This window comes from Staurois parvus, unplaced genomic scaffold, assembly GCF_062004578.1.
Source record: "Staurois parvus isolate SC_StPar_1 unplaced genomic scaffold, SC_StPar_1.0 ptg000575l, whole genome shotgun sequence".
Taxonomy (NCBI): Eukaryota; Metazoa; Chordata; class Amphibia; order Anura; family Ranidae; genus Staurois; species Staurois parvus.
Window position 1 is genome coordinate 698,508 of NW_028318371.1, and position 25,590 is coordinate 724,097.

General features: G+C 40.3%; 1 long non-coding RNA gene across 1 annotated transcript in view; it reads right to left on the reverse strand.

Annotated features, from left to right (window-relative positions):
• LOC149450295 (uncharacterized) overlaps positions 1-25,590 on the reverse strand; it is a 1,099,640-nt gene that overhangs the window by 189,734 nt on the left and 884,316 nt on the right. The gene's annotated exons all lie outside the window — the stretch shown is intronic.

Below are 25,590 nucleotides of genomic sequence, written 5' to 3' on the forward strand. Positions count from 1 at the left end.
CAATGTGTATGTGCAAAATACAAAATACATCAAAAAATTAATATTAGTGATTAATAATGAATAATAAATAATATATATAAAAAAATAAAAATATATGTGAAAATATAAAAATATTAATAATAAATAATTAATGAATAATAAAAAACCTCTATATAATCTTACTGTGCAAGTGATATTATATATTCACCTTACTTATACAGCCCAAAATACTAAATGGAGCTATATATTTATTGTCCTTAGCTAGACACAATGTAAATGTCCCAATTTTGATCTTTATATATTGTAAAAGATGTATATATTGCTGTTGAGATGGACTGTAATATTACTCTCCTTCCACTAGGTGGCCTCCCAGATTCTTCTGAGCTGTAAGGGCTAGGTGGATGGATAAGGATATCCCCCTCGTCCTGGGGGGGTCAATCTCCTATCTCCTCTTCTCCCCTTTTGCTCCTCCAGTTTAGACCATGTAAAAGAAGAATTCCCACATAGTGCTTTATCTTTCAAAAAAGACTTTAATTTGTCTCCGGTAAAATGCGCACTTACATTTCTCAAGACAATACAGAGCGTGTTTCAATGTGTGCCCATGCACAATAACAGTACTCGCCGTTCTGCTGACAGGTGGCGTCGTGACGTCAGAGCCCCTCCCCCTCTGACGTCACGACGCCACCTGTATAAAGATCAAAATTCATTATTAATCACTAATATTAATTTTTTGATGTATTTTGTATTTTGCACATACACATTGTGTTTTGCACTTATATGTCACTTTAAATGGTGGTTTCTTGTTTATTTATTTAATATCACCGATATGGAATTCAATTATATTTATTAGAGTTTTTTACATTATTGATCTCATTTTTATAATCTATTTATTAATATTGTTCAATAATTAATTGTAGCACAGAGGTTTTTTATTTCAATTTATTTTATATTATTATGGAATAATATATATTCACAATATTTATTATTTAGCACAGTAGTGCATGATATGCACGGTTAAAATATTTCAACCTTTTTTAGTAAGTGGAGCGCGACACAATCAATAATTTATTAGGTTATTTAGCATTAGGCTGACCACACACTATACAATCTGATTGTACAATAACCTTTAGATCTCCCATCAGCTGTGTAGTATACGGGTCTGCCTGATTTGACCCAATAAAGAGCTGATTCACACATGTGCGGTGCGGATTGAAGCTCAGGATTCACAGCTAATTGGCACAGTAGTTGTTCAGTGGTTCAGATCAGGTTTACATCAGGTTCAGGAAAGGTTCAGGTCAGGATTTTATCCCGTTCACACATGTACGGTTTACAAACGGTTCCCATAGAAGTCAGTAGCCTGTAATCCGCACCTGAACCGGACCTCACTGCTCAGAAATCTCACATGACTCCTTCTCACCGCCAGTGCACCGGACCTATGTGGACAGGCACCATAGGAAGCAATGTTATGTCACATGTCATGTCGATTGGATGTGGTTCAAACCAATCCAATCCACATATGTGTGAACCGGCACTCAGAGGATTGTTTAAGTTTGTCTTCATAGGAGATAGTTTTGGTAAAGCTAAAGGAGATTTGGTGGTGTAGAGTGTGGTCAGCCTTAGATTTACCAAAAGTATGTCATATAAAGCCGGACATGAGCAATCCACTCATATTGTATCCAGGCAGACCCTCGCATTACATACAGTAGTTGCTGGAAGATCTGAAACAGATTGTATAGTGTATGGTCAGCTCTAGGGGTTCAGGTTGGAGGTTATGTTAAGGTTGGGGGTTATGTAACTTTAGCTCCCGCCCCCTGTTTTCTAAACTTTTGGACAAGCTGTATAAATTCTGCACTTTGAACAGATGTAGAGAAGAGAAGACTGCAGATACACAGGTACAACTTATGTAGGAGGATTTGTTTCCTTTCTGTGTATCTCCTGAGGCCAGTCACTGCACTGGGTATAGGTAAGGGTTTACAACCCCTTTGAAGATTTAATCATGAGTCGGTTTTATGGCCCTTTTACCCGTCTGACTGCTGAACAGCAGAGATTATGCTGGATGGTTATTCACTGTTATAAATAAGTCATCTAGAAAGGTGAAAATATTTTATTCTGTAAAGTGGTTATAAGGGAAGGACATTCTGTACCTCAAAGCCGTATTAAACCCAAAGGGAAACATTTGTTATATTGCAGCTTACCAATTCTTAGATGTGACGGCTGCATTAGTTTCATTTTTTAGGCTTTCTTTCCTCTATTTTTATCTGGTGATCTTGCCAGTATGTCTGTTGTTTTTCAATGGAACAAGCTCTCTTCCAGATATAGCGGTTACAGGGATGAGACAAACCATCTGCCAATGACAGGGGTGATTACAATACTCAGCTTTTATTTAGTTATGTAAAAAATGTATCCTAAAAGGGAAAGCATGTTTGGTGTAACTGCTTGGAGTTTGACTTCTATTAGTGTATTTAAATCTGCTAGTCCATTTAACCCTCCCCCCAGACAGATAATGCTGCTGTCCAAAGGTGCCCCCTGTGCTCTTTAATCCAGATTGGGGGCGCTCTAATACAGGAGGTGTGTTACTGACCAGCAGTGCTGGGACAAGATCATCTAGAGCCCAGGGTGAACATGCTGAATTGTGCCCCCCCCAAGATGTATGAGCATTATGTGTTAGCAAAAATCCCCTCCCCCACAAAAAAGTGGACTAATCTGCCTGCTTATCCCCTAAGTGTTCCCCCTCCTCCCAATACAAGTGTGCTCCTTGCTGAAATCCCCTTCCCAGCACAAATTTTTGCCCCCCCCCCAACCCCCCAGCTCAAATCCACTCATTCCTCATATGCCCCCAGCACAAATCCACCCCCCTGAAAAAAATTCCCCGCTCCTAGTACAAATTCTTTTATGCATTTTATCTTGTCTCTATTTTTGTGCCATTTTATGTTCTGGGATTTGATTATTGTGTGCCGACATTTTATTGTACATTTTATTGTCCAACTTTCAGCTTTCATGTTTCATAAAGTTTTGTTGAATCCTTGAAGTGTTCAGTTTAGTATTTTGAAGCGTTCATTTTCAGGCTTTGGTTACAATGTATCTAAAGCCTTCCTTTGTTTTAGTTTTGATAGAGTAGGGAAGGGTTAGAACCTCGCTCAGTTTTTTTAAAAAATATTTTCATTTCCTGTTCACAGAGACACAAGGAAATCTCTCCGAGGTCAGAGGAATCCCTCTTAGTCTAGTAATCATAGTGCCCCCCTCCTGTGTAAAATTGAATAACATATAAACTTCATACAACTGGTGATGATCTCTCCAAATCAAAATATATAACATATATAGAAACCAAAAAAACAGTGCTATTAGCCACTGCGAATCTATAAAATGAATACATTAATATCAGTGAATCAAAGTCAATATATAAATAAATAAACACGGGGTCTTCTTTCAATTCAAAAAACACTCTTTCAATTCAGAAATATTCCACTCCAAAACCCGGGTGCAGTGTGATCTTAATATTCGCTCACCTTATGTTTTGCCTGATAATTATAGGCAAAACTCGCTTTTTGTCCTCTAGGGACAGATGTAATCCTAATTCTCCTGCATGCGGTTTTTCCAGATGCTGTCTGCTGTCCAAACACTAACCCTTGCACTGACCTAGATCAAACCTTCATCTAGGTATTTTTTATATTTTTTTTATTATTTATTTATTTGAATAATATTTTTTACAGTTTTTTTTCCTCTCTGCAAGGAGAGAGAGAGAGAAAATGTTTCAGAGAGAGAAAACACGAGGGCAGGCTTCACTAGGACTGATCAATGTGATAGCCAATCAGAGGAAATCGAAGCAATCAGGTGACCTGGAGTTTGCGTCGAGCTTTTTAAGTGACGACAATGTCTGGTGAAATGAAGTGGAAGCAACAAACTACATTGCATAGAGGTCATTCGCTTTTCTGCTAGAAATGAATGCATTTTTATTTACCGCCAACTTCATTCCTGGCATTATAAACACGTTTTTAAGTTGAATACTTAACCACTTCCCGTCCGGCCGTTGTATATAAACAGCCGGATGGTGGCACTGCAGGGTCGGGTGGCCGTTTATAAAAGGTCTCCCTGCACCCTGCTTGTGCACGCTCCCCGGGAGCATGCAGCACCGCGATCCAGTGCCCGCTGTGTCCTCCAGACACAGTGAAACACCGATCGTTGGACGGGACCTCTGTACGAGGTCCCGATCATGTGATCACTGATTGGCGAATCAGTGATCACATGCAAAGTAGTAAGCAAGATGTCACTTCTGACATCATTGCTTACTACATGTGAAATCTGTGAATGATCACAGAGGTCACATGGTACAAGTCTATTCACAACAGCCTTGTACCATGTGACAAGCTGTGACCAATCACAGCTCACTCAATAGTTCTCAATGGTTGCATGAATGCAAACAGAGAGAAAGAGAAATTATTGCTTTTACATCCTACATGGGTGTAAAAGCAATCAGTGTAAAAAAAAAAAAATCTTAATCACCCCCCAAAAGTAGTACAGTGTCACCATGGTGACACTGTACTACTAGGGTGACAGTATGTAAAAAAAAATAAAATAAAATAAATAATAATATATTAAAAAAAAAATGTTTATAAATTATAATTTGTGGTTATAAACTAATTTGGCTTATTTTTTTTTTTTTACCAAAAAGATAATGGAATAAAGTTTGGCCAAGATTTATGATGAAATATTATTTGCAAAATTTTATAAGAAAAACTTTTTTCAAAATTTTTGGACATTTTCATTTACATAGAAAAAAAAATAAAAATACCAGCTGTGAATAAATACCACAAAAATAAAGTTTTATCTGTCTCAAATAAATGGTAAAAAATTCATATGGGTACAGTGTTGCATGACCGCGCAATTGTCATTCAAAGTGTGATAGCGCTGAAAGCTGAAAATTGCCCTGGACAGGAAGGGGGTAAAAGTGGAAGTGGTTAAACATATTAAGTCACTTCAAATAGTTTTTCCAGTTTTTATAAGAAACCTTCAAGTCACGTGGACTTAATTGCTACAATTATCAGCAAGTTTTTCAAAGTGAATAAGCAGTTAAAAATCAAGTTGGTCCAAATTGACTTTCTGTATTAGTTTTTACCTTTTTTTTTTTTTTTTTTTATACTAGCTTTCAAAAATGAATTCATTCAGTTTGGGCTCACACTAGAATGTGGTGCAGAAAACCTGCAATCTGTGTGCATTTCGTGCTCCGCATTCAAATCGCACTGCCCTTGCAATCCGCAGTGGGTGTCAGTGCATTCTTAATGACAACCTCAAAAGCAGGTTGCAAATGCAGTGCGTCCATTATCAACCATCATGCGTCCATTATCAACCATCATGCGTCCATTATCAACCATCAATAACAAATGACATCCCATCTCTTACAAAGAACAATATATACCTATGTGTGATGTCAATTTAGACATGGAGGGAAACACAATCTATTGTATAAGATTGGAGCCAGTAAGAACAAAGATTTTTATATACCAAAACATTATCCTGAATATATATTTGCAAGCATCAGTAACAAACCTATAATGCGCATATCTGAATGGGCAATTGCCAGAAAGAAACGCAAAGGCCAATCTTATCCCTAAAAGAAAAAAGGGAAATATTACTAGTAAGTAATCCAAGGAAAGCAGCAATATTAGAAGGTCATGTTGGAGCTGAGGTATCAAATACAAATTCACAGAGAACTATGTTGTCAGAAATACTTTTTGCCCCAAATGGGGTCAAAGAAGCGAAAGGACAAAATGAAGAAATGTAAACAAAAACCCAAAGAAACATAGAAAACTGGTAATATCCCAGAGCCGCTCTGTTATCCACCAACCTCACAGTTGCGACATTACATAAAAAAGAAAAAAAAAGCACCAGAGAGACCTTCAAGGGATCCTTGAAGCCTTAAGAGTAGATAACCAAACGTTCTATAAAGCTGTTATATGAATTAATTAGGTGTGTGACAACATTTGTTACATTACTCAAACTCATTGTTTTTCACCCCGAAATCAAATCCTCAAAGTTGTAGTGATGAATGAGTAAGCACTTTGCATTAAGATTGTTTTATATTGTCTGTCTGGTGCAGAAACTGTTTCTCTACCAGACCTTTGCTATGTGTTGCAACAAATGGTGGCAATACAGCGAAGCTATTGGTGGATATTGAAAGCTGATATTTTGGAGCTTTCTTCCAATTTGCTATATTCTTTCTGCATTACCCTGTGGCAACCATTTTGTAAACTGAAATAAAAGTGAAAAATGTCATCTGAGAACAGTGTGAATGCGCTATAGAACTCGTACGTTCTTCAGAAAATACTGTACTTGAGACCAGAGGTGGACTGACAACTCATGGGGCCCCCGGACAATAGGGGATCATGGGGCCCCTGTGTCCTCACCAACACTCAAACCACTCCTAAAAAAGCCTATGAAAGGTACCAGGGACATCTCATGGGGCCCCCTACTGACCCCGGGCCCTCAGGCAGTGTCTGACTGGTCAGTCTGCCCCTGCTTGAGACCCATTACTTTTGCACTGGCTTTCAGTCCATCAAGTTCAAGGAACAGTTTCTGAAACTCTTCAAAAGTGTATTTAAGTTCCTTGGGATAGCACAGATTCAGAGCATATATTATACCCATCAGCAAAGCACGGCACCTTGGAATATTACATCCCTCCAGGATTTTGGTTCCCTCCACCAGAATGGTTGCTGTCTTGTGGTCATATCCTGAGGTGGGCTGGTTACCGATGATAGCAATTTTCATCACTTGCATGTCAAGGTTTGCTCTGAACTCTTCCAAATCCTTGTAAAAGGAATTCAAAGAAATGTTAGCTTGTTGAAGATAATGAATTTGATAATTACCACGGACTTCTTTGTACTATGACACCCTTTATTCTATTGTAAACCTGGCCATACATTCTACAGTTTTTTGTACAATTTCTGAACAATCTCCTCTAGATTTACCTCAGCTATGTAGTGCGAGGGCCTGCCTGACTGGATAGAAATTGAAAGTGTTGTTTAGGTTTGACCTCATATTATATGGTTTGGTGAATCTAAAGAAAAATGATCCGATAAGATGATATAATACATGGCCATCCTAAAAGAGAAATACAGGGTTTAAAAAAATGATGCTCATCTAGGTGGATGCAGCATTGGTCTGATGCTGCATCTATCCCCTGCCACTTCTAAGACTGAGAACTGACTTATCAAAGACCGCTGATCTTTCAGTTCTCAGTCTTCTGTGAGCAGAAAGTGGTGACCGTCAGTCACCGGCTCTCTACTCTGCCCCTCCAGCACTCACTGGAGCGCTGGGCTGTGGAGGGGGCAGGCTCTCAGTGGCATGCTGAGAGGTTGAGCAAGCTGCTGGTCAGGCATCCGAGTGGTTCCTGACCATATCATTGGGTTCTTTTGGGAGCCTGGACTGGCTATGTGATGTCAGCCGACAGCAGGCTTTAGGCCACTGTCAGCTGAAAACAGGTCACAGGAGTGCAGAACGAACTGCACTTCTGTGATCCATAGAAGTACAGCCAAAAGAGCTTTGGCCATACTGCTCCATGAAGTCTTAAGCAGGCCATAGATTACGCAGTTTTCTTTCCATTCTACAACAGGTAGAAAGAGAGAAAATAGTTTGTTTCCCCCATCAACCCATTTAGAGTTGATGGGGGAATCCCTCCCGAAGCACTCTTGTGTTCTGCCAGTGAGGAGCCTTCCCCACCGCCACAACACAAAGATTCGTCTTGCAGGCTAAAGCCGGTGGCACTAATCATTTGGGAAAACTCCAGCCAAATCTCCATCTATGTAGGGCCAGCTTTAGAGCAGCACACACAAAAACACACACAGGTATTCAAATTGGCTAAATTAACAGGTTGCATCAATAACTACAAGGGGGGGGACTATGAAATGATTGACACGTTTACAAGAAAAAAACAACACAAGCATGGTTTTGTTTGTCACACAAGTAGAATAGCATAGTTTATAGTATTACGGAGCGATATGCTTCTATAAATGTTAATGGCTCAACATCAAGCTAATCAAGGCTAATCACATCGCTGACTTAGGTGCTCTAATTATATCTAGCAATGGCAAAGCAGAATGTGCTTCTCACCTATGTACAGTCACGGGGAAAGGAAATGAACCATTTGGAATCACCTGGTTTTGTACATAAATTGGTCATAAAATGTGATATGATCTTCATCTTAAGTACATTATGTTTGTCTATTTTTGTGACTACTTCCCACCCAGCCTATAGTAAAATGACGGCCGGGCGAGCCTCTCGTCCCTCCGATAGGGCATCATATGACGTCCTTCCCAGATCGTGTTTTGCGTGTGCTCGCAGGGCCGCTCTGTGGTGAGATCTGTCACCGGCTGTGTACCTCGGACACGGCCAATGACAGATCTGTGTACCTCAGACACAGCCGATGACAGATCTGTATACCGGCCCTGTTGCCGATACCATGTGACCAATCACAGCAGGTCACATGACAGTTGTATACAATGGATGGCTTTCTTTCTTGCTCTCCATTGTATACAAGTGTGTCTAGCTGTGAATGGTCACAGTGATCACATGCACAGTTTAGGCCAATCACAGCCCATTTGTGTCATGTGATTATCCTTGGCCAATTCCAGCTAATCACAAACAAAAAAACCTGAATGAATCGATGTCATTCAGTTAAATGCTTGCTTTTAGCAAAGAAATTATTTGCTATAAGCAATCAAATTGTGTAAAAAAAAAAAAAAAAAATACTGATCACTTCCCCAGAGTAGTACAATGTTACTATGGTAACATTATACTACTTCAGTCATAGTATAATATGAAACAAAATCTTAAAAAAAGAAAAAATGTAATAAATAATAAAAAAATAAAAAAATGTTTTTAAAAAGCTGAAAAAAATTATCACATTTTTTTTTTGTACTGTCACCAGTCAGTGTACCTGATCACCGCTACACCAGTTATATGATGGCGCTGTACTGCACTGGTGGCAGTATGTAAAAAAAAAAATTTTGACAAAAAAATTACAACTTCAAAAAACTCGCCATGTCTCTTATGACATACGTCAGACTGTCTGCTTTGCAAAAAGGGGTCATTTGGGGGATATCTGTACTGTTCTGACATTTTTGGGCCTCAAGAAATTAGATTGTTTGTGCAGTATTAGCTGAAGCAGATTGTGTTTGTCTATACTTGAGACTTCCATGAAGACGTCTTACATTGATGACCAATTTTATGTAGAAAAACAGGTCATTCCAAATGTTTTTACATTTCCTTGAGGTTGTATATATTGTGTTTTGAGGGTTAATGCCTATAATTTATTCTGCTGACGAGTTCATGTCTAAAACACATCCTCATTTGCCTGAAATGGAAGTTATGGTTTCTCTCAAACTCTGTCTTAGTATTGAGGTTTTGTCCATAGTTACCATTGGTATCAACGAGAACTCAGGAAACCAAAAGTAAAATGAAAGTGGAAGTTAAGGCAAAACCTAACTAATCTACTCCCACCCCCATTCTAAGGTATTCTGTCTACCCTTTACCCTCCCTGGTGGTCTGATTATGTCAATATTTCTGAATGTCAAAGCGGTACATTGTTTTGCATGGAAATTTGTTGTTTTATATTCTAGGCCTGTAATTCTTAGGAATAACTCACTTAAATCTGTCCAGACAAGAGTCTAGTAAACATCCCGGGTATGATAAAGTTTGAAACACAAAATCATAAATTATAATATAATAAATAATTATAAAAAATAATAATATAATAATAATACATTCAATTCAATAATGAAATCAAACCAAAAACACTGACATTTGTCAAAACAAGGGGGCAATATTACTAGACACTGCATATTGGTTTAGTAAACATCCCGGGTATGAAAAATGTTGAAACATGGGACTGCACAAAGTCCGACGTCACAATCAGGACAATGGAACCTGGTTTCCTTTCTGATTTTCTTTCCACTGTCATCTCTCTTCAAGCAACAAACCACGCACATCCTTGTAGGTGCTGACTTTTTTTCGGTTGGTGGGATGTAGTCCATGAAGTGACCAGTCAGGTGTTCCGAGGTGACAACGCCAACAGCACGACGTCTAGCTCTATTCACAGCCATTGATGGTGTTTGGTGGTTCACAAAGATACGTTTGGCAACTTTCCAAATGAAGTCAGAATGAATCACAGGCTTGTCACTCTTTTTTTTTGAGCAGAATGTAGTCATTCCACAAGCATTGCTCAAGAAGATGCCTGAAGATCTTCTTGTAGTACTTCTTTTGCTGTTTCCTCATTGCTGGGTAGTATGTCATTGCTTGGCCGGCTCTGTCGGCACCTCCCATGGTGTTATTGTAGTCTATCACTACTTGTGGCTTCATGGTTTCTTTCCCACCTTTTGTGCGTACCATAACAGTGGAGGTATTATGAATTGTACTCATTAGGCACACATCTTTCTTGTCACACCATCGCAGTGCCATCATTTTGCCTTTCTGCCAGGCAACCATTTCTTCAGTCTTCAGCTTCTTATTGCCAAACATTGGCGGCATGTTGTGCCGGTTAGCCGTAACGGTTCCATAGGCATCTGTTTTGTTTTGCAGAAGAAACTCATAAAGTTCAGGAGATGTATAAAAGTTGCCGGTTGTTACGCAACAGCCCTGATTTAGCAATGGATCAATGAGTGAAAGAACAGAAGATGTTGCCATTCCAGAGTTGCTGTATTTTGGATTGAATTTTGTTCCTTTTCCAGTGTATATGACTGAATTCCAAATGTAGCCAGTTGACGATTCGCATACCATGTAGGATTTTACGCCAAATCGTGCTCTTTGATGGAATGTATTGTACCCAGCTGAGCCTTCCCTTGTAGGCCATTAGACTTTCATCTATGCCAATATCTCTTTCTGGCACATAGCTCTGTTGGAAATTCTTCAGATTCATTGGAGATACTTCCCAAATTTTCTTTACAGGGTTACATAGAATCGCCTTAGAATGGGGGATGGGAATAGATGGAACCTAGATTTTGCTGAAGATTTCACTTTCATTAAAAGTCATCAATAATTAATTTCAGCTTAAGTTTATGAATGAAATATTTTACTATTTGAATAAATTCAGAGAATACAGACAGCTGTTCTCCTGGGTGTTTCAGTGTGGATTGAATGTTTGCCAGATATTTACTTACAGCAAACTCCTGGAGAAGTCTTCCTCCCTCTCTCCAAGGTACAGGATAAGGCAGCGGATGGCGACTTTTCTGTGTATTTCATTGTATTGTGCTAATGAGGAAACAAGTGTAACAAGGATCAGGAGAACGTCCCTTTAACCCCTTCAATACCGGGCACTTTTACCCCCTTCCTGCCCAGGACAATATTCATGTTTCAGTACTTTCACACTTTGAATGACAATTGCGCGGTCATGCGACACTGTACCCATATGACATTTTGATTATTTTTTTCACACAAATAGAGCTTTCTTTTGGTGGTATTTAATCACTGCTGGGGGTTTTATTTTGTGCGCTATAATAAAAAAAGCAAAAAAATTTGAAAAAAAAAAGTTTTTCATTGTTTATATTATAAAATTTGGCAAAACAGGTATTTTTTCTCCTTCGCTGATGTACGTTGATGAGGTGGCATGGATAGGCAGCACTGATGGGCACTGATAGGAGGCACTGATAGGCGGCATTGATAGGCAGCACTGATGATGCTGCACTGATAAGCTGCACTGATGGGCAGCACTATTGGGCAGTAGTGCTGGGCCTTGATGGTTGGCACTTCTGGGCAGCACTGATGGGTGGCACTGCTGGGTAGAACTGATGGGTGGCACCATTGGGCACAGCTGGGTGGCACTGCTGGGCACAGGAGGGTGACACTGCTAGGCACAGGTGGGTACCACAGGTGGGTGACACTGCTAGGTACAGGTGGTTGGCACTGCTAGGCATGGGTGGTTGACAGTGTTGATCACTTCTCTGACAATTGTCAGTTATTAGCAATACTTTATTCACTGTGTGACAGCGTGAGGAAAGTGCAGCCAATAACTGGCAACCGTATGTACCCGGTGATCTGCTGTATCATTGGACACCACTGATCACGTGGTAAAAGGCCGCCCTGATTGGCCGTTTACCGTATCCTGTGGTCAGCTGTGTATCCATGTTCTACATTTTCACAAGTAAAACTACGAGGGATTAAACTGCCGTGTCTTATTGGAGTGTTAAGCTGTCTGTGGTGAACGCTGACCCAGCAAGTGATCATATTGGCCAGACAGACGGAGGTCTAACGGAGGAATGTGAATGCACAAAGCAGTGCTGGAAACAGAACAATATTAGTATAGAACGATAGAATATACCAAAAAGGAAAAGGGGGAAAGATAAAGTGTGTACTGTCTCATGTGTTTCAAGCCACTTTGGAGATTTATTTCCTATTGTTTAAAAAAAAAAAAAACTAACAAAACTTAAGAAAATGACCAAACAACATTTTAAAAGCAATCAAATAAAATTATACACACTCCACAGCAAAAAATAAATGTAAAATTAAATTAGATACTATAAATAAAAGTCCAAAAATAAAGTCCAAAACAATTATTTTCAAAATATATGAATTGTGCTCAATCCCCCCAAAAAAGTGCTCCAAAATTCCTCAAACAAATGTGCTCCCCCCATCCGTGATGAATGCTCCTCCCCCCTCACCAGATGGAATGGACTCTTCCTGATAGGGCACAAGAGTCAGACAAGCGTAGAATGAGTGGGCGTGTCCTCCCAGATAACTCTGTACTCAATATCCTCCAGAAACGACTCCCACGATTGGATGACAACGGAAAACAAAACAAAAACAACAAATAGTGCAATACTGTAAAAAGCTCTTTAAATTTAAAAACAAGTCTGCCTTCTATACACTCACATGATACAAAATATAGTCAGGCTTCATAATAGGCCCCGAGGCTCATATTATATGACAGATTTCCATTTGTAGAAGTGGACTGGCAAAGATAGATAGAAATCCCTTCTAGACAAGCAGGAAGTCACTCCAGAACGTCGCATACCAGCGTGCATTCCACTCACCGGACGTGACGTCACCACGCAGCCACCGCAACCGGAAATACGGCGACGCGTTTCACCCTCCTCCAGGGCGTTACCCAAGGCATCATTTTCTGGCTCCTAACATCTTATATACCTCCCCACTACTCCTCCCCTTTCTCCATTCAGCCAAATCCATCCCATTAACCTTCTAACACCTCATCCCTTCAATCCACTTCCCAATTACAATCTCCAAGCCCACATATACATACCAATATCGATATTTTAATTCCACAGACACCTAATTACCTATTTATTTTAAATCATCATAATAACAAAAATGTACTCATAAATGCCAGTATTGTACCGCGCTCCAATATATTCTACCTTATGTGATATTGTTAATTACTAAATGTACCACCGATAGTCTAATAATTACATCAATCAATTGTGCTTAAATATATGATTTGTGTAAATATATGAAATAAATTATTTTATAAATGTGAAAAACCATAGCAAATCTATACATGGCACAATGGGAGGAAAACACAATATTCAATAATCATAAACAAGAACTTATAGCATACTATAGATATATAGATGACATAATTTTAGTATGGAAAGGAAATGAAACCTCACTAGCGCATTTTTATCCTGAATTGAATAAGAATTATCATAATATAATACTTAGCTGGAATAGCAGCGTTACAACCATCAATTTTTTGGATATATGGCTAGTGAAAGAGGGATCACACATTTCTACAAAAAATTATTTCAAGAACACAGATAGAAATTCATATATACCCACCCATAGTTGCCACCATAAAGCATGGACAAAGAACATACCCAGAGGGCAGTTTATGAGACTGAGACGCAACTGTACACATGATATAGATTATCAGGAACAGAGTGACATTCTTCTAAAGAGATTCATCAATAAAGGGTACAAAAAAGAGTTTATAACAGAAGAAAGAGACAGGGTAGCAGTACTAGATAGAAGTAAATTACTAACAAATAGTCAGAACAATAACAGTATGGATAATGATTTGACTATTATAATGCCATACAATAAGCAATATAAAGATGTGCAAAAAATAATAAAAAAACATTGGGATATATTAAGGCTGGATAAAGATCTAAAAGACAGCATTTCTGATAACCCAAGGTTTATTTACAAAAAAGCCCCAAATATTAGAGACAAAGTAGTGAAGAATGTATTAGATCCACCCAAACAAAATTCACTTTCTTTTTTTCAGGGAATTGGATTTTACAAGTGCGGAAGATGCTATAGCTGTACTAGAATAAAAAATAACCCCAGAAATAGAACGCAATTTACTAATTTCATAAATGGTAAAACATTTAAGATAAAACAATTTATATCGTGTGACACGAAGGGGGTAATATATGCACTGAAATGTCCCTGCAACAAAATCTACATAGGAAGAACAAAACGCATGTTAAAAGAGCGAATAAAGGAGCATGTCCGCAATATCTCAAAAGGATATAAATATCATAATGTATCATTACACTTTAAACTATATCATGAACAAAAAACAGAAGGTCTAGTATTTTGGGGAATAGAAAAGCATAAGGCACACTGGAAAGGGGATAATCTTATTAGAGAAATAAGTAAGAAAGAATCCCAGTGGATTTATCAAATGAATTCCCTGCATCCGTTGGGATTAAATAAGGAATTTGATCTGGCTTGTTTCTTGAGCGATTATTAATATTATCAGAGAGAATAAAGAGTAAAAGAATACATTTCAAATATAGAATATAACAATAGGAGGGAGACATAGATGGATTAATGATAAAGATATTAATTACAGATTAGTGTGTACAAATATTTCAAATTATTCCATACACCTTCAAGCTCTTGTAAAATTAAATTTAAATACTTTTTACCTATTTTAAAAATAATTGTACCTTTTTACTTTTATTTTTATTTTTATTTTCATTTTTATTTTATTTTTATTTTAATTTTATTTTTATTTTTATATTTATTTTTATTTTTATTTCTATATTTATTTTTATTTTTATTTTAATTTTTAATTTTAATTTTAATTTTTATTTTAATTTTATTTTATTTTAATTTTGTTTAATGAAGAACGGTTTATCTAATAATGTATGTAAATTAATAAAATATGTTTAATTTTAAAAATGAATTAAAATGTATAACATATAGATATAGTATGTAAATTGGGATTAATATTGATATGTTGATTTTATTATGGCAACCCCAATGTTGATGATAAAGTATAAGATTGATATCCAAATTGTGAAGGGGTGGATGCAAGCATTGAGTAAATAGCCGTAGGATGCTGATGCGCACTTTGAATCCACACATAAAAGTGGAAATTATGTACATAATGTATGAGATTAAGATATAGTCTAAACTCCAATAAAATGGAGGAGTAATGAAGAGCAGTTACTAAATCATAGCAAAAATGGCGCCGGCAGGATATAAATAGTCTCTGTGCATGATGGCATGCAAAATTACATCCCCCAGAGGAAGCTACGAGTCCCTGTAGCGTAACGCGTAGGGGAGGGGCAGTGACGTCATCACGCATCCACAGAGGAACGGCGAGTATACTCATTGAAGGCAGACACACCTGTAAGGCTGACCATAGTACGATCTGGATACACTTCATGTAAAGCGCTACTTTATCTTTTAAAATGTGAGTGGGAAATCAAAGTACAATAAACAATTGATATCCCGGATAAGACACTATGTTTCTTTTCCCTTCTCTGTATGTTCCATATATGGAGGATTAAGCAAAGCAGCCAGCGGAGAAAGTCCTACTGAGAAGGCTGGGCTGAGGAGAGAGGAGAGGAGAGAGGAGAGAGAGGTTCACGCAGTGGACACAGACTCATCACACTATCCAGACTGAATAATAACACCATCTCATTTATACAGAAGAGAACTGTCATTCCCACTTCAAATATTTTTTATTCTTTATTTTTTATTTTTATTTATATTTTTCATGTACATTTTTTTGGTTTTTCACATTTATAAAATAATTTATTTCATATATTTACACAAATCATATATTTAAGCACAATTGATTGATGTAATTATTAGACTATCGGTGGTACATTTAGTAATTAACAATATCACATAAGGTAGAATATATTGGAGCGCGGTACAATACTGGCATTTATGGTTAACATTTATGCACCTAGAGAGGGTGTAATACGTACCTGGCGATCTAATATTTCATAAATATTAATTTAAGCACGCAATCCACTAATTTGTATTATTTTATTATTTTTTGTATTTTATATATTTTTTCATATTTGTTATGTACAAAATCAATTGATAATAGAGTTTACATATAGAAAGAAAACTCCTAGTGGCTCACAAGTAACTATTCAACTTTAAACAAAAATGTACTCCATACTAATTAATCTAATAGACCCCAAACAATAGTTCTAATACAAAAAATGTTTATGTAAAAATAAAAATAAAAAATAGGAAAAATAATAAAAATAAAATTAAAATTTAAAATGATATAAATAAATAAAAATGAAAATAAATATAAAAATAAAGATAAAAAAACAAAAAATAATAAAAATGAAAAACTAAAAATAAATAAAATTAAAACAATTTAAATAAATAAAAAAATGAAGAAAAAAAAACTACAAAATTACACAATAAACAACAATCAAGGAATTCATATCTAATAGACACTACCAATTGGACAAGAAACAATTAAGATCAACATCTATATTCAACCCCTTAGTGGATAATGTATTCAATTTTAAGATCCATTAGAAACATTAAAAGAGGTTTTAGGCATCACAGTTTGTCCTACCATTTTAGGAAGTGCCACAATAGAGATCCATCTTTGCTCAGGTTCTGTGGGATCGACAAAGTTGAGCCTCATTAGTGTGGTGGCAACGTGACTAGGTCAATTTCACAGAATGAGAAAAGATGGATCCTAAAATTGAATACTTTATCCCCTAAGGGGTTGAATTTAGATATTAACTGTTTCTTGTCCAGTTGGTAGTGTCTATTAGATATGAATTCTTTGATTGTTGTTTATTGTGTAATTTTGAATTTTTTATTTTTATTATTTTATTGTCATTATTTTTTATTTTTATTTTTATTTTATTTTTTATTTCATTTTATTTTTTATTTTTATTTTATTTTTATATTTTTTATTTTTATTTTTTTTTATTTTGTTTTTTTTTCATTTGTTATTTTTTCTTATTTTTGTAATATTTATTTAATATTTGTTTTAGGTTTAATTTTTTTCATGTATTTTATTCTTCGTATTAGATTAATTAGTATGGAGTAATATTTGTTATTAAAATAAATAGAGAGGTAATTAAGTGTTTGTTGTTTATAATATCGATATTGGTATGTGTATGTGGGCTTGGAGATTGTAATTGGGAAGTGGATTGGAGGGATGAGGTGTTAGAGGGTTAATGGGATGATTTGGCTGAATGGAGAAAGGGGAGGAGTAGTGGGGAGCTATAAAGGATGCCTTGGATAACGCCCTGGAGGAGGGTGAAACGTGTCGTCGTATTTCCGGTTGCGGTGGCTGCGTGGTGACGTCACGTCCGGTGAGTGGAACGCACGCTGGTTGGCGGTGTTCTGGAGTGACTTCCTGCTTGTCTAGAAGGGATTTCTATCTATCTTTGCCAGTCCACTTCTACAAATGGAAATCTGTCATATAATATGACCCTCGGGGCCTATTATGAAGCCTGACTATATTTTGTATCATGTGAGTGTATAGAAGGCAGACTTGTTTTAAATTAAAGAGTTTTTTACAGTATTGCACTATTTGTTGTTTTTGTTTTGTTTTCCATTGTCATCCAATCGTGGGAGTCGTTTCTGGAGGATATTGAGTGCAGAGTTATCTCGGAGGACACGCCCACTCATTCTAAGCTTGTCTGACTCTTGTGCCCTATCAGGAAGAGTCCATTTTATCTGGTGAGGGGGGAGGAGCATTCATCACGGATGGGGGGAGCACATTTGTTTGAAGAATTTTGGAACACAGGGTTTTTTGGGATTGAGCACACTTTATATAGTTTTGGAAAAAAAATTTTATGTGGGAACTTTATTTTTTTGGGACTTTTATTTATAGTATTTTAATTTTTATATATAATTTATTTGTGCTGTGGAATGTTTATATTTTTACTAAAATAATTACATTTCCATGATCTGTGTTCTATGGGAGAGCAGATATAGTGAATGCGGGGTCCGGGGAGAGCGGATATAGTGAATGCGGGGTCCGGGGAGAGCGGATATAGTGAATGCAGGGTCTGGGGAGAGCGGATATAGTGAATGCGGGGTCCGGGGAGAGCGGATATAGTGAATGCAGGGTCCGGGGAGAGCGGATATAGTGAATGCAGGGTCCAGGGAGAGCAGATATAGTGAATGCAGGGTCCGGGGAGAGCGGATATAGTGAATGCAGGGTCCAGGGAGAGCGGATATAGTGAATGCAGGGTCCAGGGAGAGCAGATATAGTGAATGCAGGGTCCGGGGAGAGCGGATATAGTGAATGCGGGGTCTGGGGAGAGCGGATATAGTGAATGCGGGGTCCGGGGAAAGGTGATATAGAGAATGCAGGGTACAGGGAGAGTGGATTTAGTGAATGCAGGGCCCAAGTAGAGCTGATATACTGAATGCAGTGATCGGGGAGAGTGGATATAGTAAATGCAGGGTACAGGGAGAGCAGATATAGTGAATGCCAGGTCCAGGGAGAGCAGATATTGTGAATGCAGTGTGCTGGGAGACCAGATATAGTGAATGCAGGGTTCTGGAAAAGCGGATATAGTGAATGCAGGGTCCTGGGAGAGTGGATATAGTGAATGCAGAGTCCTGGGAGAGTGGATATAGTGAATGCAGGGTCCTGGAAGAGAAAATATAGTGAATTCAGGGTCTGGGAAAAGCGAATATAGTGAATACAGGGTCTGGGAAGAGAAGATATAGTGAATGCAGGGTCAGAAAACAGCGAATATAGTGAATGCAGGGTCCGGGGAGACAACATATAGTGAATGCAGGATTCCGGAGAGCGGATATAGTGAATGCAGGGTCCGGGGAGAGCAGATATAGTGAATGCAGGGTCTGGGGAGACCAGATATAGTGAATGCAGGGTCCAGGGAGAGCAGATATTGTGAATGCAGGGTCCGGGGAGAGCAGATAAAGTAAATGCCATGTCTTGGGATACTAGATATAGTAAATGCAGGGTCTGGAGAGACCAGATATAGTGAATGCAGGGTTTGGGAGAGCTGATATTGTGAATGCGGGTTCCGGGGAGACCAGATATAGTGAATGCAGGGTCTGGGGAGAGCAGATATAGTGAATGCAGGGTTCTGCTAGAGCAAATATAGTGAATGAAGGTTTCTGGGAGAATGACTATAGTGAATGCAGGGTCCTGGGAGACCAGATATAGTGAATGCAGGGTCCTGGGAGAGTGGATATAGTGAATGCAGGGTCCAGGGAGAGTGGATGTATTGAATTCAGGGTTCGGGGAGAGCGTATATAGTGAATGCAGGGTCCGGGGAGACCAGATATAATGAATGCAGGGTCCAGGGAGAGTGGATATAGTGAATGCAGGGTCCGGGGAGAGCGGATATAGTGAATGCAGGGTCCGGGGAGAGCGGATATAGTGAATGCGGGGTCCGGGGAGACCAGATATAATGAATGCAGGGTCCAGGGAGAGCGTATATAGTGAATGCAGAGTCCGGGGAGAGTGGATATAGTGACTGCAGGGTCCGGGGAGAGCGGATATAGTGAATGCAGGGTCCGGGGAGAGTGAATATTGTGAATGCAGGGTCCGAGGAGAGCGGATATAGTGAATGCAGGGTCCGAGAAGAGCGGATATAGTGAATGCAGGGTCCTGGGAGACCAAATATTGTGAATGCAGGGTCCAGGGAGAGCGGATATTGTCAATACAGGGTCCGGGGAGAATGGTTATAGTGAATGCAGTGTCCGGGGAGGAGTGTGTGGATGACGTCACAATATTACCATTCATCGGGACAGCGGTTATAGTACTCTGTAAGCGGCTCCTGGAACGACATTACAGCAGGCAATAGCATTCATTAAGTGGCCCCGTGCTTTGCCTGGCATTACATTACGGATGGGGTCTGGTTTGAGCATGTACAGGACTCTGCTGCTGAGATGATACTGCCATCTAGTGTCTAATCAGGGTCCGAAGAGAGTGCATATAGTGAATGCAGGGTCTAGGGAGACAAGATATAGTGAACGCAGGGTCCAGGGAGAGCAGATATAGTGAATGCAGGGCCTGGGGAGACCAGATATAGTGAATGCAGGGTTCTGGGAGAGCGAATATAGTTAATGCAGGTTCCTGGGAGAATGAATATAGTGAATGCAAGGTCCAGTGAGACCAGATATAGTGAATGCAGGTTCCTGGGAGAACGGATACAGTGAATGCAGGTTCCGGAAAGAGCGGATATAGTTAATACTGGGTCCGGGGAGAGCGGATATAGTGAATGCAGGATCCGGGGAGAGTGGATATTGTGAATGCAGGGTCCAGGAAGAGCGAATATAGTGAATACAGGATACGGAAAGAGCGAATATAGTAAATGCAGGGCCTGGGGAGAGTGGATATAGTGAATGCAGAGTCCGGGGTGAAAACATATAGTGAATGCAGGGCCCGAGGAGAGCTGATATATTGAATGCAGTGATTGGGGAGAGTCGATATAGTGAATGCAGGGTACAGGGAGAGCAGATATAGTGAATACCAGGTTCGGGAAGAACAGATATAGTGAATGCAGGGTCTGGGGAGACCAGGTAAAGTAAATGCCACGTCTGGGGATACCAGATATAGTGAATGCAGGGTCCGGAAAGAGTGGATATAATGAATGCAGGGTACGGGGAGAGCAGCTTTTTGAATTCAGGGTCTGGGGAAACCGGATATAGTGAATGCAGGGTCCGGGGAGAGTAAATAAAGTGACTGCAGGTTCCTGGGAGAACGGATGTAGTGAATGCAGGGTCTGGGGAGAGCGGATATAGTGAATACAGGGCCCTGGGTGAGCAGATATAGTGAATACAGTGTCCGTTGAGAGCGGATATATTGAATTCAGGGTTCAGGGAGAGCTTATATAGTGAATGCAGGGTCTGGGGAGGAGTGTGCGGATGACATCATGACGTTACCATTCATCGGGACAGCAGTTATAGTACTCTGTAAGTGGCTCCTGGAACCACATTACAGCAGCCAATAGCATTCATTAAGAGGCCCCGTGCTTTGCCTGGCATTACATTACGGATGGGGTCTGGTTTGAGCATGTACAGGACTCTGCTGCTGAGATGATACTGCCATCTAGTGTCTAATCAGTACATCACTGGATGTTCATCATACCTGGTGCAATATACACCTCCGGAACGTGAGTGCATTTCTTATGTTTAATTGATGAATAAAAGTGTAAAAGGATAAAGCACTATGTGGAGTTCTTTGTAATGAGGAATACGGCTGATACAAAGACGCTTATCAGGAGGGAGATTACTTTGGAGTCCTCATTCAACAAGCTGATCTTCTGAGTCCAAATGGGACCAAAAGTGCAGTTAGACGTAACATTGTATAATGTGCGGTCACACTGCGTGAGGTGAGCAGATATATGGTGGAGGATGTCTTTGCACGGGAATTGATGACAGATGCACATATTTTTCGTTATCCAAAGGAGGGTTCACAGAAGAACACTTTAATGATTGATCTTGAGTTTTTGAATGACTTTTGTTTGATTCACTTAGAAAATACTTTTAGATTTTTTCTCTGATCCTTGTTTTAATATATATTGTTTTATTTAAGTAATACTTTTTTCAATATTTTTTTATTTTATTATTTATTTTTTCACTTTGCTTTTTGATATATAGGAATTGTGCAATTGTTTCATGTAGCGCAGCATTTTTTTTCACGTCATAATCTGATAGTGAATGCAGGGTCTGGGGAGACCAGAAATAGTGAATGCAGGGTCCGGGGAGACCATTGTTAGTGAATGCAGGGACCGGGAAGACCAGTTATAGTGAATGCAGGATTGGGGAGAGCAGATATAGTGAATATAGGGTCCAGTGAGAGTGGATATAGTGAATGCAGGGTCTGAGGAGAGCAGATATAGTGAATGCAGGGTCTGAGGAGAGCAGATATAGTGAATGTAGGGTCCAGGGAGGCCAGATATAGTGAATGCAGGTTCCGGGGAGAGCGGATATAGTGCATGTGCGGTCCAAGGAGACTGGATATAGTGAATGCAGAGTCCGGGGAGACCGGATATAGCGAATGCAGGGTCCGGGGAGATCAGATAATGTGAATGCGGGGTTCGGGGAGATGAGATATAGTGAATGCAAAGTCTGGGGAGACCGGATATAGTGAATGCAGGGTCCATATAGTGAATGCAGGGTCTTGGAAGAGGGAATATAGTGAATGCAGGGTCCGGGGAGAGTGGATATAGTGAATGCAGGGCCCAAATAGAGCTGATATATTGAATGCAGTGATCGGGGAGAGTGGATATAGTGAATGCAGGGTACAGGGAGAGCAGATATAGTGAATGCCAGGTCCAGAGAGAGCAGATATAGTGAATGCCGGGTCCGGGGAGAGCAGATATAGTGAATGCAGGGTCCAGGGAGAGCAGATATAGTGAATGCAGGGTCCTGTGAGACCACATAAAGTGAATGCAGGGTCCTGGTAGAGTGGATATAGTGAATGCAGAGTCCTGGGAAAGTGGATATAGTGAATGCAGGGTCCGGGAAGAGAAAAAATAGTTAATGCAGTGTCCAGGAACAGTGAATATAGTGAATACTAGGTCCGGGGAGAGCGAATATAGTGAATGCAGGGTCTGGGTAGAGAAGATATAGTGAATGCAGGGTCCGAGAACAGCGAATATAGTGAATGCAGGGTTCGGGGGGACAACATATAGTGAAGGCAGGGTCCGGAGAGAGTGGATATAGAGAATGCAGGATTCCGGGACCGCGGATATAGTGAATGCAGGGTATGGGGAGAGCAGATATAGTGAATGCAGGGTTCAGGGAGACAAGATATAGTGAATGCAGGGTCTGGGGAGAGCGGATATAGCGAATGCAGGGTCCTGGGAGAACGGATATAATCAATGCAGGGTCTGGGGAGAGCGGATATTGTGAATGCAGGGTCCGGGGAGACCAGATATAGTGAATGCAGGGTCCGGGGAGAGCAGATATAGTGAATGCAGGGTCTGGGGAGAGCGGATATTGTGAATGCAGGGTCCGGGGAGGCCAGATATAGTGAATGCAGGGTCCGGGGAGAGCAGATATAGTGAATGCAGGGTTCTGGGAGAGCGAATATCGTGAATGAAGGTTTCTGGGAGAATGACTATAGTGAATGCAGGGTCCGGGGAGACCAGATATAGTGAATGAAGGGTCCTGGGAGAGCGGATATAGTGAATGCAGGGTCCAGGGAGAGCGGATATAGTGAATGCAGGGCCCTGGGAGAGCAGATATAGTGAATGCAGAGTCCGTGGAGAGTGGATGTATTGAATTCAGGGTTCAGGGAGAGCATATATAGTGAATGCAGGGTCTGGGGAGACCAGATATGGTGAATGCAGGGTCCGGGGAGACCAGATATAGTGAATGCAGGGTCCGGGGAGAGCGGATATTGTCAATGCAGGGACCGGGGAAAGTGTATATAGTGAATGCAGGGTCCTGTTAGACCAGATATAGTGAATGCAGGGTCCTGGGAGACTAGATATAGTGAATGCAGGGTCCGGGGAGAGCGTATATAGTGAATGCAGGGTCCGGCTAGGAGTGTGTGGATGATGTCACAACATTACCATTCATCGGGACAGTGGTTATAGTACTCTGTAAGCAGCTCTTGGAACGACATTACAGCATGCAATAGCATTCATTAAGTGGCCCCGTGCTTTGCCTGGCATTACATTACGGATGGGGTCTGGTTTGAGCATGTACAGGACTCTGCTGCTGAGATAATACTGCCATCTAGTGTCTAATCAGTACATCACTGGATGTTCATCATACCTGGTGCAATATACACCTCCGGAACGTGAGTGCATTTCTTATGTTTAATTGATGAATAAAAGTATAAAAGGATAAAGCACTATGTGGAGTTCTTTGTAATGAGGAATACGGCTGATACAAAGACGCTTATCAGGAGGGAGATTACTTTGGAGTCCTCATTCAACAAGCTGATCTTCTGAGTCCAAATGGAACCAAAAGTGCAGTTAGACGGGAACATTGTATAATGTGGGGTGATCAGGGAGAGTGAATATAGTGAATGCAGGGTCCAGGGAGAACAGATATAGTGAATGAAGGGCCCGGGGAAAGTGGATAAAGTGAATGCAGGGTCTGGGGAGAGTGAATATAGTGATTGCAGGGCCCAGGGAGAGCGGATAAAGTGAATGCAGGGTCTGGGGAGACCACATATAATGAATTCACGGTCCATGGAGAGTGGATATAGTAAATTCAGAGTCCAGGAGAATGGATATAGTGCATGCAGGGTCCGTGGAGAGCAGATATAGTGAATGCAGGGCCTGGAGAGAGCGAATATAGTGAATGCTGGGTCTGCAGAGAGAAGATCTAGTGAATGCAGGGTCCAGGAAGTGCGGATACTGTGAATTCAGGGTCTGGGAAGACAGGATATAGTGAATGCAGGGTCCTGGGAGAGTGGATATAGTGAATGCAGGGTCCGGGGAGAGCAAAAATAGTGAATTCAGGGTCCAGGAAGAGAAGATATAGTGAATGCAGGGTCCGGGAACATCGAATATAGTGAATGCAGGGTCCAGGGAGACAACATATAGTGAATGCAGGGTCCAAAGAGAGTGCATATAGTGAATGCAGGATTTCGGGAGAGTGGATATAGTGAATGCAGGGTATGGGGAGAGCAGATATTGTGAACGCAGGGTCTGGGGAGACAAGATATAGTGAACGTAGGGTCCAGGGAGAGCAGATATAGTGAATGCAGGGCCTGGGGAGACCAGATATAGTGAATGCAGTGTTCTGGGAGAGCGAATATAGTTAATGCAGGTTCCTGGGAGAATGAATATAGTGAATGCAAGGTCCAGTGAGACCAGATATAGTGAATGCAGGTTCCTGGGAGAACGGATACAGTGAATGCAGGTTCCGGGAAGAGCGGATATAGTTAATACTGGGTCCGGGGAGAGCGGATATAGTGAATGCAGGGTCCGGGGAGAGCGGATATAGTGAATGCAGGGTCCAGGAAGAGCGAATATAGTGAATACAGGGCCTGGGGAGAGTGGATATAGTGAATGCAGGGTCCGGGGTGAAAACATATAGTGAATGCAGGGCCCGAGGAGAGCTGATATAGTGAATGCCAGGTTTGGGAAAAACAGATATAGTGAATGCAGGGTCTGGGGAGACCAGGTAAAGTAAATGCCACGTCTGGGGATACCAGATATAGTGAATGCAGGGTCCGGGAAGAGTGGATATAATGAATGCAGGGTCCGGGGAGAGCAGATATTTTGAATTCAGGGTCTGGGGAAACCGGATATAGTGAATGCAGGGTCCTGGAAAAGTGGATATAGTGAATGAAGGGCCCCGGGAGAGTAAATAAAGTGAATGCAGGTTCCTGGGAGAAGGGATGTAGTGAATGCAGTGTCCGGGGAGAGAGGATGTAGTGAATGCAGGGTCTGGGGAGAGCGGATATAGTGAATACAGGGCCCTGGGTGT